Source organism: Ailuropoda melanoleuca, chromosome 5 (genome assembly GCF_002007445.2).
Source record: "Ailuropoda melanoleuca isolate Jingjing chromosome 5, ASM200744v2, whole genome shotgun sequence".
Taxonomy (NCBI): Eukaryota; Metazoa; Chordata; class Mammalia; order Carnivora; family Ursidae; genus Ailuropoda; species Ailuropoda melanoleuca.
The window spans coordinates 25,291,727-25,309,804 of record NC_048222.1 but is presented as its reverse complement, the minus strand read 5'-3'; the positions used below and the strand labels follow the sequence as shown (position 1 = coordinate 25,309,804).

At 40.7% G+C, this 18,078-nt stretch overlaps 1 protein-coding gene across 6 annotated transcripts in view; it reads right to left on the bottom strand.

The window, feature by feature from the left end:
• Positions 1-6,576, bottom strand: part of EXOC2 (exocyst complex component 2) — a 608,573-nt gene extending 601,997 nt beyond the window's left edge. For all 6 annotated transcript variants that reach the window (XM_034660427.1, XM_034660422.1, XM_034660426.1 and 3 more), the window contains exon 1: positions 6,452-6,576. The gene's annotated coding sequence lies outside the window, so the exon portion shown is untranslated. The remainder of the gene's footprint in view (positions 1-6,451) is intronic.
• Between the last annotated feature and the right edge of the window lie 11,502 nt (positions 6,577-18,078).

The window sequence follows — 18,078 nt, the reverse complement described above, 5'->3', positions numbered from 1 at the left end:
TAAAAAAATAACTAGTAGCAGTGATATTAGGAAAAAAACAGAAAAATGGAAACACAAAAGTAGCTTTAGAATGATTAATCAAATTTTTTTTACTATTTATTAAAGAGGAATTTTGCTGATTTTAATAGCTAACAAGAAATATGAAGAAAACAAGTAATCAGGTGTCTTACCCTGTCAGGTCCCCAGAGGCTTGGCTCAGCTCAGCTAAAGGGATAAGACCAGGAGTTGGAATAACATAAATTCTAAATCACTGAAGACTTGGAGAACCTTCACCAAACAGGCCAAGGACAGACTGATGTTAAAGCACTGTTTTCTTAGATCAGGCCACAGAAAAATGAAAGTTTCCCCCCAAAATAATAGCAACAATTAAAAAGCAAAAAAAAAAAAACAAAAAAAAAAAAACAAAAAAAACCCCTCCCCATGCTACTCAAGTTAGCATCACCAGGGAACAAATCAGAAACACAGAATCTCAAGACCCCAACCCAACCCTATCTACATTTGAGCCAATTCTGCGCACATTAACATCTGAGAAGCACTAGATAGGCTTATCCTGTCCAGAGACACCATGGAGCCAAAGGACCCCAGAAAAATCTCATTGCAGAGATGCCTAGAGAGTTTCAACAATAAAATTACACTCAACCAGACTCTCAGGCCACCCAGCAACAGAAGCAAATGTAGAATTCACCACATCCTCCTTGAGTCATGTTCAACCTATCCTAGAATAGACTTGCCTCTTGGGGCTGGGCTAACCCCCAGAGAGATCTCCTAGAGATACTGGAGAAGGGTTTTAAAGAAGGTAATTTATTTCCTTCAGTTTTCTGTAAACTCGGACTCTACTTTTCCTGTGCAAGGTCAAGGTCAAGTTATCTCAGCACAGCCACACATTTTACCATCTAAGGGCACAGGGTGGGACAAGTCTCAGAGACAGGGTCATGAACTCTTCCATCTAGCTTTCTAAATTAATCATCTCTCTCTTGCATCTCAAAACCATAGTCAACAAAAATATAATCACGCATGAATCTGAAAGGATGTGTAGGGTATAAGTTGTGCTAAGAATCACTGGTCTCACAAGGGACATCTACAGAAAGGAAGGACTGAACTAATAAAGCATCTCTATTTTCCCAGCTCTCTTTAGACTTCTTTCCTTCATCACTCCTACAGACAAAATATAATTTAAATATACTATGTTTTTGAGTGAAAACATAAGCTTTTATGCTTTAATTCACTTGGGAATAAAGAATAATTTAAAAAATACAATGGACAAATGGCACTTAAGTAATATATATACATATATATGAAAAATACCTTCACTCCTGCTATAATGTTTGGGATTAAAGGGAAGGGCATGTACATGAAGTGACTAGGAAAGAACAGTGGAAGCAAGATAGTATTTAGGGGAAAGGTCTGACAATTTGGCTCTCTAGAGCTCCCACATAACTGACCTGTTACATAAATACTTGAGTACCCAGCTAATCTCCTAGAACGAGCACCGGATTTCATCTTAATTAGAAAAGTTAATTAAAAGTCTCCATCTTTATTTCCCAGAAACTATAAAATCCCCTGCCTTAGCAGGCTAAGTCTCATAGAGGACAATGATCTTCACTACAATTCAAGTCAAAGCTTTACTACTTAGGTCTAAAGGTGGCTGGTTCTCTAACTCGTGCCACCAGACAATGATGACATATTGAAAATGAAACAGGCCAGTGCAATCCATCCCCTCTTCAACCACCCTCCAAAAACACAAACAAAAACAAAAATTTCAAAGAAGATACACTACTTAATGGAAGAAGAAACAGTTCATGTAAAAGCACAGCGTTATTCATTTATCAATCTATTGCCAATTGTACCCATGTCCCTTACCATTCTCTTTTTATTAGGTCTACACTGGGTGAACAAAACATTAGTTCTTGATATTTTATAAAAAATAATTTTTTCAGGGAAAAAAAAGTGTCCTGGTGTTTGTTTGTTTTTTCAGAAAGCTCACATGGACAATACTGACGAAGTCATTATCAAATAAAATGGATTTCTATCTTTGTTTAGTCCATCTAGGTTTGTGATATATACAGAGACTGGTCACCCAGCACCTCAAAAGGTGACAGTGCTGGATTCCTTGTTAAAGAGATAGATAAACTAGAATTTGGAACAGGGAACCCTCAGAATATTCAGTCAAAACAAATATTTATTAGGACTTGCTATGTCCCAGGCACTATACTAGGGAAATGAAAGGAACAAGATTTTGTGACAAGGAGCTCATGGATGACCTTGACCTTTAATAAAGTGATGGGTACTGAAACCAGAAAGCAGTGGGATAAGTGAGAAATTGAGTGTAAATAACTATGTAAGAAATCTGCCTGGGAAGGAAAGAGAAATTTTAACAAAGGAATGTGAAATCAAAGGAGGATGCTACTTTTTTACTGTTACTATTTTTCTATTTTGTTTTATTGTTGTCTGTCTCTAGGCATGTTTAAAGGCTGACAAGAATAAGCCATTAGCAAGTGCTCCCAAAGGCAAGAGGGGATCGGGTACAGAAATATGTTTTAGGGTAAATACAATCTCTTTCAGTGTAACTGGAGAAAGAGGAAAGGTTTTTTGGAAGAGCATGGGATTCTCCATTGATAGTTCTATTCGTTGTCAATTAGGTGGCAAGATTATCTGCTAAGAGTATAGGTTATGTGAAAGGATGAGAGATTTGAGAAGAATAGGAAATGCTTAAAACAGGTTCTGCAGAGAAGAGAAGCATGAACTGACACAGAAAACTCTAGAAAATTCTTTGATGGCCAGTTGAAAATGGTGACCATGGATCTATAGGAGTACAAATCTAGATGCTAGATTTTCCCTTGTTGAGTTCAGCAGCTCAGTTCAAGCATTAGAGAAGGTAAAGAGTTGAAATGGTCGAGGGCTGAGAATTTGCCATCAAATGCTACAGAAGGATAACAATACAACTGAGCATTCCGATATGAGAGTGACCAAAGATGAGGTAAAAGAGCAGGTGTAAGGAGGCAATTGAGTAAGTGTTAGACACTAAGCAGAGTGGGAGATTTGAGCTTTGGATTTCAGAAGTGGACTAGTTTCAGGTGAGGGCAGCACTTCAGTCCTGCTCCCCCACTCCCAAACACATCTCTGGCAATAGCCATACCTCTTTGCTGTGGCTCCAGCTCTCAGCAGGCTGTAGTTTGTCCTTTTGTTCCTTTTACTTGTCAGTTTCTCTTTGGGCCTCACTACCCCTTATTTGTTCCCTAACCCTGCCCACCCCCCCACAAGTAGTCCCTTTATTAAAACCTCCTTATTTGAACCATCTGGCATGAATTCTGATTCCTGCTGAGACCCTCATTTATCCAGATACACATCATGTCAATCACACGGGGCTTTCATTAAAATTAAACTAAAACCAAATATTCCTGGCTTTTAGTCTTGTTTTGTCTTTCAGTAAAATTATAATACAATGAAAGTTAAAATCATACACGCTCCAATATCACATAACTTTATAAGTGGAAAAGGCCTTAAAAAATCATCAAATCTTACAGATGAAACCATAAGCCAACCTTGTCAAGAGCAGCACAGCTAGCAAGTAGCAAAGGGAGAATTCATTCATCATTGCACAATGATTACTGAATGCTAACTTTGTGCCAGGCACCACTCTCAGTGCCTGCCTGGATCTACCTTATGCAGCTTACATTCTAATTAACTAATTTCAGGCTTCCCAAATCCCAGTGTCCACTGTTTTTTCCACTACTGGCACCAAGACTTATTTTAAGAAGGAAACAGTAAGTAGAAGGAATTATTAAAATCAAAACCAGAAATTAAGACTGGGATGCACCCCCATCTTAAATACTACCAACAGTATTAAGTTTAAGAATGTTCATGAAGCTTTTGAGCAAGTCTAATACGATTTTCCTGGAGGGAAAAAATGCTTGATAAATAAGTTCCAAACTCCTCTGCCTTACCTTCAAGGCACTCCATAATCCAAAATGCACTTACTTACCAGCCTATGAGCCTTTGTCTTTGGTGTACCACCCAGATATTCCTGTGCCTTCCCTAGGAAGGGCCAATTCTCCCCATCGAGGTCTGACTTCTGTCTAACCCCAACAGATTTTTCCCTTCTCTGAATTCCTGCTGTACTTACGCTCAATATTACAGTTTAGTTGTTAGCTATTCTTTAATTGAGAGAACAAAAATGCCCCTTCTGAATCTTGCCTAATGTTTTATTTCTAATGTGTATGTCAGGCATGTGCTAAAATTGGGAGATACAAAAATGACCGAGACTAACCTCTGTCCAGCCAGAACTTAGCCTTTTGACAGATTATTTAAATACCAATAATATCTATAGCCCCTAAGACAACACAGGGATAGGACAGTGCTAACTGGTTACAGGATTCACTGAGCTGGAAAATTTCAAACCAGGAAGAGTTCTTATAGATAATCCAGTTTTCTATATTCCCTGACTACAGGAAAAAGGAAACTGAAGACCAAAGAGGCTAAGCCCATGCTATGAAGCAGGTGGGTGGTAACTCACAGACCAGTAAATGGTTGCTTTGCTCCTAAGCCAAAATAACTTTGACTCCCTAATTTTCAAACTGAAGGCCAAAGATGACCATGGGTGTGTCCACAGCTTCAAGAGTCATATTTCTCTACAATTACTTTCCGTTTTTGTGTATCAAAAATAATTATTTTAAATTAACATACACTGAATCATCTGATAATAACAAAACTACCACCATGCAATTTCACCATGCACTCCAGGAGATCCATGAACATATTCCTCACCATCTGAGAACAATCAAACATTCTAGCATACTGCTTAGCAGAGTGATCAATGTTATTTCCCATGCCAGTCAATTTCAAAATCCTCTCTACTCAACATTGGCCTAAAACTCATCCATTCAATACACATTTATGCTCCTGCGATGTGGGAGGTGCTGTACTAGGACCTGGCTACATAAAGATGAATAAATTGGAGAATGGGTGAAAAAGCAATTAAAAGACTAACTACATAACTAGCATTTCTTATACTACTGCCTAATCCTGCCACTCCCTGACACTAGAAATTATCCAAAGTCCTTTATTAGAAGACTGCCTTTGCAAAATTTTTCGAGTACCAATTTTATTTCCCATAAGATTCATACATAACAGGCTCTCAAATATTAAAGGAATGAATGAAAATTTAAGCAGGTTAATAATCATCTTTTCAAAAGGTGATAGTTCAAAATTACATTCGGTACAGAAAATTAAATGTCTGACATGAAAAAAAAGAAATTTCTGAAACTTCCAAGAGTTATTCCAAATTACACTGGGGGATCCTCTGCTTCTCTGCTTAAATTAAGTTCCTACATAAACAGAAGAGAATATCTGAGTAGTAAGCACACATCATCCTCTTTCTATTACCACCCTTTGAGTCAACAACTTTTAACATACAGATGGTCCTCAGCAAACTTTTGCCTTTCAGTTTCTTTGTTAGTAGAGTCAGTTACGCAAAGCCTGGCCAGAATATACTGACTTTTATAAATAAAATATTATTATGTATTAGGAGACTGAGCCACATAACCTCAGTTAGAACTAGCTTTTCAATAAGGTATATCCAAATGATTTAATTAAGGTGTGGCTGATTCTGGAGTATTTTTAAAAGTTCTTGTCAGTTTACTCAGATTCATTTAAAAAAGAAACTTTCGCATACTTATTATGATTGACCTTTACCGATTAAGAATAGCTTATTTGCATTTAAAGATAAGCTTTTCAAGAACTGTTTCTTGGAAATTTAGAAAGTGTCTATTTACAAAATCTTGTGCTACCAAGTTAAGCATCACCAGGCTTAAATGAGAGATGACACTGTGTTTGGGTAGTGCAGGCTGTAAAGCTTCAGTGCACGGTCTCAAAGGAAGTTAAACTGAGTGAGTACAGGCTAGTTAGATAACCACTCTGGGCTTCCGTTTCCCCATCTGTAAAATGGGGAAAATATAAAGTATCTAACTCTTGCAAGGAGTAAATCAGTCAGTAAATTTAACGCTTACAAGAGTGAATAAAGGCACGCAGACAATGCTCAGTATAACTCTAATCTGTTACAATCCTAAGCAAAACGTGCCTCACTTTCGCTCTTCGCGAATAAATTCCTACATCTGGCACAGTGACAACTACGCAGGGGCGTAAGGGGACGTGTGAGGCCGACTACAACCAACCCGTCGAGGGTCAGTGCTCTGGAGGCCCACGCCCGGCGCGGGAATGGGGGACTCGGCCTCTAGCAGGTGCCCAGAGACTGCGCGGATGCAGGGACAGGACCCGCGCCGCGCCTTCCTCCTCGCAGGGCCTGGAGAGGGGTGCAGGACGCTGAAACCGGCGCTGGCGGACCACTTTCACCCGCCTCTCCGAGAGAGAGGCCAGGCGCCAGCGCCCGCCGCCCTGCCTGTCCGTGCCTCCCCAGTCTGGCCCTTAGCCAGGACCTCCAGGCTCCAAAACATACCTCCAGCCTGCCTGCCGCCCCCTACGGCCCGCAACGACAAAGCTCCCGGCGGCTCTCGCGAAGAGCTCCCGGGCAGCCGCGGCCCCAACCGCCGGCGCCTTCACTTCCGCCCGCTGAGAGCGCCGAGAGCGTCGATCCGCCGGGTAGTCGAACACCGAGTCCTCGATGGGCCAAGCCGCTCTGGGAGGGGCGGGGCCTGCTTCCTGTAGGGCTGGCGCTGGGGCTGCTGCGGCGGGGACAGATGGGTAGTTGGTGGGGCTGCCTGGAGGGTTGTGGCGTGGGGCTAAGGTGGGGGTGAGCTAGGAGAGTGCGGCCCCAAGGGGGAGCGGCGTTCGTGCGGTGCCCTCGGATCACCTCAAGGAGGACGCAGGATGCCACTTGGACCGTTTCTGGTGGGCTCTGCACCGGGTCAGGTCGCCATAGCTCCTACCTAGGCCCTGGGAGGTCAGGTGACGCACAAAAGTTACAGGACCTTGGAAATTGTGGAGGAGAATGTCAAGAGACTCTGAAGAGTTGATGATTGTTTAAGTTAAATTTAGGGAACACCTCCCTGGGCTAGGTGCTGTGCAAGGCATTAGATATACAAGGGTAAATAAAAGGCAGCCACTTCCTTTCAGGATCTTGCTGGGCTGAGGATAAACCGTGGCATGGTAAGAGGAAAGATAATGTCCCAATGTCTCCCTGTCACAGGGAGAGAATGCAACAATCAGGCAAGAAATGACTGTGGTCTGCCCCGAAGAGAGAATGGTGGAGATGGAGGGAGAGTGGTCACAGGAAACTGAGAAAATGCTCTTCTGGTTCCTTCTGCTTTATTAACAAAAGATGCATTAAGATCATCCATGAAGGTGGAGGATAGGAGGCAAGGGAGGTTTGAGGAGAAATGGTGAAATCTTTGTCTTGGATATTGTGAAGCAAATTACTAAGAAAATGTGGCAAGATTTCCAGGCAGGGCTGAAAGCCCTCTTGGGATGTGTAGTCCTAAATTTAAAATGAAAGCAGTCAGCATACTTGGGTATGTTTTGGCCGCTCTGGTGTAGGTAGAGAATTAGAAGATTAATTGTAACCGGGGATTCAATTTTACGAGGCAGAAGGAGCAGGGAACAAAGGAGTTAAGTGTCTGCAAAGAAATGTTATGGAGGACCATGGAGTTTAAACTTGTGTGACAGGGTATTTAGAGGGATTGTTCTGGTTGTCCTGGAATTGAGCACTTAGGCTATAAAAAGTGTTAGGTAACTGATCATATGTCCCAGTCTGCATGAGAGAACTCTGTTTTTTTTCTGTTATCCTGACCTAACAATTAAGAGCGTCCCTGACAAAATGTCCCTGTTTGGACAATATGTAGTCACACTAAAGTCACTCCGCATTATAAAGAGAGCCCCAAACAATTGAGATCAGACACCTCTTCAAGGCTTAGAAGGAATTCTCCCAACTGGCTCTAAGCAGGCAGGCTCTCTGCTGACTTGAGGCATACAGGAGCCTGTGTTTGCTATCAGAGTGGAACTGAGCATAGGGACAAAGTTCTTGGAAGAGCTGGCCTGCCATTGGGACTATACATTGGTTATGAGTATGCTGTCTGCTTGCGTAAGCAATTTGAGTAACCGGTTATAGCTAACTGGAAAGGAGGGTAGGTGTGAAACAGAGGCACAACCATGGTGAAGGTTTTTGCCATCTCTCACTCTAAGAACTCAGACGTGGACCTCACACAAACTTCATCTTGGCCGATTTATATGCCTCACGTGAATGCCCACCAGAGAGCACACAGCAGAGGGGCTCCGGATACCCAGAATGATTTGACCACCCTCTGTCCTGGGCCACCCCAGGGTTTATACAGTGGGCCTGTGTATGAATGGTATAGCCATGGTGGCAGGGATGGAGCTACACGCACACCTTTCAACAAGCCAGATCCGGATAGTGCCTCCACTCCCTCCAGCTGCAGAGCCCAGTGCGATCACTTGGCAAGTTGATTTATTCAGACCCAGATATATATCCTGGGTTTTGGTTTGTCTTCCCTGCCTGCAGAGCCCTGACAAGCATCACTATCCAGTTGCTCGCAGTGTCTTATTTATCATAATGGGATTTCCCGTAATAACACCTGGGACCAGGAACACCCTTAAGAGTGAAAGAGGTGTGACAAAGAGGACAATACAAGATCTACTGATTTCTATAATACATCACATACCCAGAAGCTGCCAGCCGGAGAGAATATTAGAATGGCCTCTTAAAGGCATAGCTAAGGCTCCATCTTGGAGATAACATTTTTCAGGGTTGAGATGCTCTGCTACGGAACGTAGTATGTATTTTGAACCTAATACCAGCATATGGTGCTGCCTGTCTGATAGAGTCCTGTGGTGCGAGAGGATACTCTGCCAGGGAAGAGAAGGTTCATTAAATTTAAAGGCCTTTCCTCATTTGGGCTCCTCATTTAGGCAACAAAAAATGATCCTTACGATCAGGAGGAAATAGAAACAGGGATTACTTTTTCTAGAACTCCGGGCACTCACTAAGGCATCTTTTCCATGCATGGTGATAACAGTAAATGGGCAATGTGGCAACCCTGGCCTAACAAGGGCATGGCAGTGGGCTCAGACCCCACAGGTACAGAGATCTGGATCACTTCAACAAGCAGGCAACATAGGTCAGCAGAAGTGCTAGGTGAGGCTGAGGGGATTCTAGAATAGGTAATAAAGGGGGAAGATAATGGAATCACTATTGCCTCGGGACCAACTGTAACAGGAGCCCATAGCTCAACCTATCAATACTTCTGATGTGGGTATGACTTGACACCAGCATGAGGAATCAGTGACAGAACAAAGTGAATACCACATGGCATGCAGGGGATAGACAGTAGAAGAGGCCGGCAGAGCCTACCCATATCCCTCTGCTCTCCTCTTCGCTCTCTGAAGGCTGCTTTCCTGGAACACTTGCCCCTTTTTGCCTCGGGGCTTTCTTCCTGGACACAGGGCAACCTGGAAACACTGGAGAATTCACTGGCCCAGATGCAGGCTTCAACCAAAGATAGGTAAGGAGTTGGTGTACAACTATCCAGCTGCCTCAAACCTAGGGTAGCTCAAAGGCATGTTACCCAGCATATTCCAGAACTTGCCTTGAGACAGAGCTCCAGTGCCCTCAGGAATGCCTTCACAGCACACCTTCGATTGGCTTCCTTCCCTTTCCCTCCTGACTTCCCCACTTCCCTTCTGTGTTTCCTGGTATCATCTCCCAAATTAAATACTAGCCCTTGACACCACATCTCAGAGTCGGCTTCTGGGGGAATCCAGCCAAGATTGTCATTATCATAGACCAAAAACAACTTATACTTATTACAACTCAAATATCTGTGTGTGTTGAATTGCAAATCTATTAGGGAAATATATCCTAAGAAAAGGTGATATTTTGTACAGATGCTTTGAATTGTGGGACTTAGCATGACTCTCATTATTCTTTCCTTTACGTCAGAAGACATGTCAAAGCGTTGCTCCAGTGTGTGATAACCCAGCTGTCCCAGGATCGTCCGTGTTAAAACACACAGAAAACATGAGTCAGAGACCTGGCAACAGAGGTTGAAAGGAAATTAGGTTTTCTGTATCCCTGGCAGTGAAACCCTGCTTAAAGTGAAACTAAACCCTTTACTTGTCTCCCATTTGGGTCTCAGTGACACACCGTTTCTCGAACTAGGCAATGCTGCCATTACACTGTATGAATGGCTCTTGAGGATTCATAGATCTTTCCTGGATCAAAAGAATGACAATACTGTATCCCAGAAACAAACACTCAAAAGAGGAGAGAATCTTCTGCTAATACAAAAATTTCTGGTGGTATTTTCTTTCTTTTTTACTTCGATTTCTGGTCTGTATTCTGAAGCCAGCTGACACATATCAATGCAGTATGTGCAGAAGCTGGCAGCAAATAATATCAGTAAACCTGAAATTGCAGTAGTAGCTGTTGAGGCCGTTCAACATCATCACATAACTTCATGTTTCCAATTCTGCAGCAGATTTAGTTTGACCTAGAGAGAAAACACAACTTTGAACCATGAAGTTCCTTTGATTGCAGTCTTAGGAAATACTATGACAGACAAAGTCCCTATTTTTTAGATTTTTTTTTTTTACAATAAAAGAATACCTGAAGTGTTTCATACTGCATGGCCTATCAGTTTCTAATGGATCATAGTTTCATAGAATCTAATCCTCAAAGCAACTGTCATATCTTAGTGATGCTTTTTACCAAGGACTGACAATTGTTTGGTCTCTCTTATCTCATAGATCTAAGCCCTTTGCTGGGAGATTGTTATAGGTACCACAGAGCCTTATATAGCAGGTACTGAATATAATAGCCACCCAATAATAGCGCTAGCCATAGTCTATAAATATATTATTGTCTATTTGTTTACTTTTCTGTCTCCTTCCGCTAGTATATAAGCTCCTCGAGGGAAGGGACTTTATACTGTGCACACCTGCCTCACACATAGTAGATGCTCAATGAATGTCTAATGAAAAACTAAAAATAACAATACCTTATTATAGTAGCAGAGTTGGAGAGATGCCCGTTTCCAGCTATCTCTTCCAAAATAGTCTTAATGATCACTTAAAGGCACAAAAGTTGAGCAAAATTTGATATGTAAATCTTGACAATATATGAACATTAGATATGTTTCACCCAATACCAACAAGCTTTGTCGTCTTTTGCTGGTATCTTTTATGGTTTAAGATCACAAGGACAATTCGAAATCCTCCAAGGTGGTAATAATTACAACTCTGTTGTAGCAGTTCCCAGATTGGGCCAATTGGTTAAGGAAACCCCTTGCATCATTTTTTTTTTTTACCTTAATGTTGCTATTGTGTAATTCTAGCAAATACCTCTATGTAGATTTTAGCATCTATGTTTCTCATCAGCTCTAGAGCTCCATGTGTGCAAAGTGCTCAAAATAGTCAAATGTCTCCACTCGATTTTACAGCAAAGTAGAGCTCTGTGGTTTTCTGTTTACTTGCTATTTGCATATTTTATTAAGAAAACTGTAAATAAAGCTGGATCTACAGAGGGATATGGTGTTTCAACAGTGTTACTCCAACCATATGGCCATCCCTGCTCCCCAGCACAACGATGCAGCTGTGTTTACCACCTGTGTTTATACTGGGGTGCCTCTGGCAGTAGGTTGTATCTGTAGGTGGTCTGGAGGCGAGCACAGAAATCAAGGACAGTCACTCACACCAGAGAGATATGAGAGATAATGAACATGCAGAGAGGGACCTGGATCAGAGTGTGAAAGGACTCGTTTCAGTGGCCAGGGGGTCTTCCTTCCCCGGCAGGCCTGCCCTGCTGCTGCAGAGTGGCCAGGGGTGGTCTAAGTTCTGTGGTTTTCTGTGAATAGGACTTTAGACCTCTTTACGTTCTGAATGAAGAATTTATAACAACATAAGATGACATTTTCACTTATTTTATTTTATTTTTTTAAAAGATTTTATTTATTTATTCGACAGAGATAGAGACAGCCAGCAAGAGAGGGAACACAAGCAGGGGGAGTGGGAGAGGAAGAAGCAGGCTCATAGCAGAGGAGCCTGATGTGGGGCTCGATCCCATAACGCCGGGATCACGCCCTGAGCCGAAGGCAGACGCTTAACCGCTGTGCCACCCAGGCGCCCCTATTTTCACTTACTTCAAATCACTAGAAGGTTGGCATTTTTTGTTTTGGGTTTTATGTGTGTGTGTTTGTGGAGGTTTTTCATCTTTTAAAACTTTCCACTTGAAGTTCCTATATACTTCGGGGGGAGTAAGGTCAATCTGCATTTTGTCATTAGTGTCTGCAGTCATAGAAAAGACGCAGAAAATGGTACCGTATTCCCAGTTTATCCCACTCACATGGAATTTCCCCTATTAGTTTGGGGCTTAAGGCAGCAGGCCAGCTGGCTTGCCACTTAATACATCGGCTGTCAAGGAACATCCTCCCCCTGGGAGAAGCAGCATCAGTCACAGTTTCACTTACAGGTAGGGAACCATGTTGCTGGCTTCTGGACTTTTGTATAGGATTCGAAACCTATCGACACTCCTTCATGAAGTCTTCCCTCTTCCCAGGAGTTTCAGAAGCCTTGCCTAAAATTTGAGTGCCTGGCTTCAAATCTCATTTCTTGTTCTAAGATGATACGATTTTTATCTGAGTCCCTTCATTACTCGGATAACACCTTGGTTTCCCACAACCCCCCAAAAGATGTTAAATTCCCTAAAGGGAGTTTTCTCTGTTTTCAGTAGATTTCACTGAAAACTACTTCAGGACTTCACAGTGTTAGCTCAGCTGTGTTCCCCTTGCAGGTATTGAATATGGTTCCTGAAGGTGATTACAAGTATCAGTGTGCAGGACGTCCACTAAGCGTGCCCACTGCGGCTGTCTCCCGGCTGCTCACAACTGCGTGTCCTGGAGGACTTCTCCTGCCCACCTGCACCTAGCTGCCTTCCATGAGCTCATCTTCCATGGTATTCTACGGCTGGCCAGGATCCCAGGCCCGTCCCCCAACAGGGCAGGGCTTTCGGAGCCCTGTTTATTTATACTTTCCATGGTATGAAGTGTACACAAAAATTTAAAAGCCAAAAATAATTTCCAGTTCATACTTTTTTTTTTTTTTTTAGATTATATTTATTTGTCAGAGAGGGAAAGAGAGAGAGACTGAGCAAGCAGGGGGAGGGGCAGGCAGAGGGAGAAGCAGGCTCCTCTCTGAGGGACTCGATCCCAGGATCCTGGGATCATGACCTGAGCGGAAGGCAGACACTTAGCTGACCGAGCCACCCAGGCACCCCATTTCCAGTTCATACTTTAGACAACAGTCTGAATGTCTGTTCTTTCTGACTGACCTCTTATAACAAAAGTAATAACATAGAGTATAGCCAATTTATTTGAGTGTGAACTTATTTTTCCACCCCTGGTAGAGTTTAAGCAGTAAAAACTGAAAGAAACAAAAATATCCATGGTTCCTGAAAAATCAACAGTTGCCTGTAGGGCTGTTGGTGGATGATAGATAGATATAGATGATGTAAATATAGATTAATTTTACTGAGAGTCCAGAAACCTACCTTTTGGGCCAAGTCTGATAACCTGATTAGATGTGTTCTTTGAGCTCTTGAGAGTTCCAGTTATCTCATTTTTAAAATAAGGTGGTTGGGTGGGAGAAATTTCAAAGTCCCTTTAAGCTCTAAAATCCCATGACTGCACTTTTCAACAAACAACTATTCTGCAGTGAGTTTTGGCTGAACTGCCGGGCCTTCTCTCTGGCAACTTTATCTGGCCATCTGCATAGGACAGGACATATGGGTGGTGTTAGTGGAGTTTTTCCAAATAACTCTATATGCCATGGTAATGGATCACACTAATTGTTCTTGCTATCCAATTAAAGGAACTTTTTTTCCCCCCGCCTAGATACGTTGTTCTTTGAATTTGTTACATATAAGGCAATCCATTTTCACACTGAGAACTTCTTGGTTGCTTTCTCAGACCTTGAGGCAGATTGTTGGTCCTTTTCTGTTTCTGTAACTTTTCTCTTCTGTGTCCTGAATGAGTTCCACACCTCCTCAGCCCTTGCCCTGTGAACTAACTGCTTTGCTTCTTTGCTCCTGGCTAGGTTATTGTAGTCCAGAGCCAGACCATAGTGGGCTAGCTGTGAAGTAAAGTAATAAAGAGGAAAATAATGTAATGTTAAATATGTGGGTTCAATTTTCAATTTTGTGTTTTTATTGAATTCCAACTTTTCCATGAAGTACTTCCTTCTAAACATGGCCACACTTTTTTCAGATCCTAGATACGTGGGTCTGTGTTGATTTGCTTTATTATTATGTTTTACATATATTTAACATGATGCATATTCATCCCACTAACATAGATTAGGTCAAATGAATGCCACATATGAATGATAGATTTTAGCCATGCATATGCTTTCTCTCTGATTAAAACAAAAACCAAAAAACAGCTTTTCAGGACTATAGACTTATAAGGATTCCTAACAAGGTTTTATTTAAGAACAAATGGTGAACTCTCTCTAATTTGTAACTATAATTTTATGCCAGAAATTTATATACTCTGCTGATTTCAAATTGTGAAAGAAAATTTTAGTGATTGCTGTTCCTTTCACGTCATTTCGTGTTTTAGGTATGTTTAAACATGATTACTGTTGCTGTTAAGCGGCCTCCTGTTTGTAAGCATGTATTTGTTAAAACACGTTTAGGAAGAAGTTTTCATTCCCTAGGAAAGTCAGTTTTGAACCCGAATTTATAAACCATATTTTCCTTGGTTATCCTGGCTCACTTTGAAGTGTCAGTCCTCTTCCACTGTCCAGTGGAAAAGTGACCAGCTATGGTGTGACAAGGCACAATGTTGATTAATATCAGGAAAAAATATTAAACACCATCTAGTTTTCTAATGCTTTGCATAAATATGCTGGTAACTGCTGATTGTAAATTTGGCAGCAGTTTTTTTCTGGTAAATAAAATTTCAAGCCAGAAACTGTAATGTAAAGTAGAATATCATTCAAAGGAAAAGGGGAATGAAATGTATTGCTATACCAGCCCTTGTCCTTCCTCCCACCCCCCCAATGGGTTTTGGCATGCTTTAAGAGAAATAAAAGATAAATTAATTCTCAAAGAATTTAGAGTGTTCTTCCTGAACAAGACGAGTCAGCTTTCCACATCAGAGAGGATCTTTCTGCATTTTTAGTTAATCTTCTTTATTTGTAGAATTTGCACATTGCTTTCTTTTTTTGGTTTATAACCCAGTAATTTTTTTTCCTGTAAAGATGTGAGAGTTCCAAAGTCACCAAATCATATACGTATGCCTTTTTATATATCAATTATACCTCAATAGAGGTGTTAATTTTTTTAAATGTCTCAGAAATCTGTGTTTCATCCCAGAGGCAGTGCAATTCTAGAAAGCGTATTCAAAAAAGGTCTATTATCTACATGAAACTAATTCTTTAATGACTAATTCAGACAGATCATCTGTACATGTATATTGCAGCAGTTCAGGCTTGTTTTTGCAAATCAACCAATATTGACATAATGCCTCCTATGCTCCAGGCACTGCTGTTTTTTTCTACATGTCCTTTCTTGGTCTCTACAAATTAAGCTGATCTGACATTAAGGTAAAGACATTATAATTATTTTTTGCAATATTTATTTTCCAAAAGCAAAATAAGAAAATCATATTTTGAATGGTGGGAAGTGCCTAGGTCTTATTTGATAAATATTTACAATTAGGGCTGATACAAATCAATTGCCTAAGAAAATCTGTTGGGGGAAAAACCCTTAACAAATAAGAAAATAGCAGCTAAAACTCTGAAGAATCCATCTTTCCTGCTAGCTTTTCAAGCATACTCTAACATATTTACATCGGCAAATTTTGAGTAGAACCAAATAAAGGACTGTTCTGTTGGTTAGATTTATGAGTAAACAATTATATAAGCAATATTTGGAAGTAGAAATAATCCCAGTCACAAGGCTACTGACACAACTAATCTTTTTACAACACAAGTGTGAATAAACTCACTATTTTAAAAATGTAAGTGACCCATACACTATTAATCTTTGAATTTTTTAAATGTGAACTTATATATATTGGAAGAAATATATATTGTAATTCACAACATGTGCATACATTTACATTTTTGTGATCTCTATTGGAAATATAGAAATATAGGCATTTGTAAGCTTCATATGAGAATAAGTACACAAATATACATTACTACTGCTATATTTGGAAAATGATAATGACAAATCATGGAAATATGTTTTAAAACTATATGTACATCCTGATTAGGAATCAAATAACTACACATTAAGCAGTTTTAAATTACCAGTGATGTTATATATTGCATGACAATTAATGAACTTAAATAACTAATTTAGAATACTGATCTTTATAAAGTATAATTATTTGCATAGAACTATGGTTCTATGCAACAGCAAATTAACAGCTACAGCAAGTTAACTTCTATAAACTTGAGAGATTTTTTATTTTTTAAAGTGGAAGTTAGAACATTGTGGGAGTTTTTTAATGAACCACTATTCCAATATGTCTCAGTAAGCACTTTATTTAAAAATATAGCAATATTTAAAAATTTAGCAATTCTGACATATGAATTTATGCTGACTTATCTTTTTAGCATATCTGTAATAATTATTAATACAATTAATATTTCTAATAATATGTATAATTAATAATAGTCTTCAACCACTGAGAAACACTTGGAAACAAAAACCTTCTTTAATGTATAAAATCTATGGCAGTCTGAGGTGTTAAAATCTCCACCCAGTTTTGGTTACTGACACATCCCACGTTCTTTTCTGACCATTGTAAACATAACACACACAGAGATCCTAATGGCCAGTCCAGGGAGTGCCCATGCTGCAGGGGCCGTCAGTAGATGGTGACCACAGGAACATTCCAGAAGATGGAAGCAAGCAGTTGCTTTGTGAGTAATGGTAACAACAGATGTCAACTTCTTATTCCCTTTGCATAAATAATTCACCTTACAATCATAGGGATGGATTATATCCTATGGCTTTTCATTTCCTGAAAATCACACTTTCATAGTGAGAAGAAAAAATGTTACAAAACCAGAAACAGCCAGCAGCAGGCAAATGAGAATAATTAGCTAACTAATCGAAATTCAAGAGAAGAAAATTAAGTGGAAGTAGACAGAGGAGAAAGTTGAGTCAAGACAGACTGACTACAGTTTCTTCTTTCCTCCTTCCTTCTCTTCCTCCCTCCCTTCCTCCTTCCTTCCTCCCATTTTCATTTTTGAACAGAACAAATGGCTCTGAGAAAATTAGAAGTCCTTTTTTTTTTTTTAAAGAAGGAACTTCAGTGACATCATTTTAGCTTTCACTCTTGTTTAAGCTAAACACAGTGGCAGATTAAGGCAGACCTCCCCAAACTGCAGAACAATGTCCCTTACTCAAACTCAAGGGGTCTCCTAGTTTCTCTGGGCAAACCTCGCCTGGCAGGTCATCCAAAGGCTTGCAGTGGGGTCAGGCCAGCAGTGAACATCGTGGGTTAAGGCCCCCACTACTGCCACACATACACGTACACACTCACACACACTTAAAAAAAGATTGAAGACTTAAACTGAATTTGGAGGTAGCAGCTACTGAAAAAAGTTGGCATGGGGTGAGTCAGGGGCAGTCCCTCTGGAAATCATGGTCCCAATGGTAGGTGTAAGGAACTGCGGGTGGGGAGCAGCTGCAGGGGCTCCGGGCCTTCTGAATGTTTAGATTCCATTTTGTCTTAGCCTCGTTTTCACCCACCTTGTATCAGCCTGTCTCATCAATCACAGTTTAAATATTTATTTTCCCTACATCGCTTTCATCTTTTCTGTAAATTGAGGTTTTCAGCAGAATTCAATGTAAAAAGAATGCTGACAGCAGCATTCTAATTTTTTAAAATTTCTCTGATTAACACATTCCTCTTTTGTGGCTGACCTACTCATCATAGGAAGATTGTAAACTGGTACTTTGCTTTCAACAGCTCTTAAGATCATTTGTGGCCTATGTAACAGGAGAATTGTGTTTGGGAGAATTTGGGCTTCCTAGCCACAAAGCGTCTTCTCTCCCAGTCTTGAAGTGAGTAGACAGTCTACACTGGCAGATCTTTA